This window comes from Oncorhynchus clarkii, chromosome 5, assembly GCF_045791955.1.
Source record: "Oncorhynchus clarkii lewisi isolate Uvic-CL-2024 chromosome 5, UVic_Ocla_1.0, whole genome shotgun sequence".
Lineage (NCBI taxonomy): Eukaryota > Metazoa > Chordata > Actinopteri > Salmoniformes > Salmonidae > Oncorhynchus > Oncorhynchus clarkii.
The window spans coordinates 90635032-90635840 of record NC_092151.1 but is presented as its reverse complement, the minus strand read 5'-3'; positions in this window follow the sequence as shown (position 1 = coordinate 90635840).

The following is an 809-nucleotide window of genomic DNA, read 5'->3' as shown; positions in this document are numbered from 1 at the left end:
GGGGGGGGATATAGGATAGGATGGTTGTCCTTCTGGAAGGTTCTTCCATCTCACACAGAACTCTGGAGCTCTGTCAGAGTGACCATTGGGTTCTTGGTCATCTCCCTGACCAAGGCCCTTCTCCCCTGATTGCTCAGTTTGGCCAGGCTGCCAGCTCTAGGAAGATTCTTGGTGGTTCCAAACTTCTTCCATTTCAGAATGATGGAGGTCATTCTGTTCTTGGGTACCTTCAATGCTGCAGAAATGTGTTGGTACCCTTCCAAAGATTTGTGCCTCGACACAATCCTGTCTCGGAACTCTACGTACAATTCTTTTGACCTAATGGCTTGGTTTTTGCGCTGACATTTTTTATTTTGACTAGGCGAGTCAGTTAAGAACAAATTCTCATTTACAATGACGGCCTACACCGGCCAAACCCGGACGACGCTGGGCCAATTGTGCACCGCCCTATGGGACTCCCAATCTTGGCGAGTTGGGATACAGCCTGTATTCGAACCAGGGTGTCTGTAGTGATGTCTCTAGCACTGAGATGCAGTGCCTTAGACCGCTGCGCTACTAGAGAGCCCATGCACCTCCAACTGTGGGACCTTTATATAGACAGGTGTGTGCTTTTCCAAATCATGTCCAATCAAATGAATTCCTCACGGGTGGACTCCAATCAAGTTGGAGAAACATCAAGGATGATCAATGGAAACAGAATGCACCTGAGCTCAATTTTGAGTCTCAGATCAAAGGGTCTGAAAACTTATGTAAATAAGTTATTTCTGTTTTGTTTTTTTAAAACATTTGCCAAAAAATCTAAACCTCTT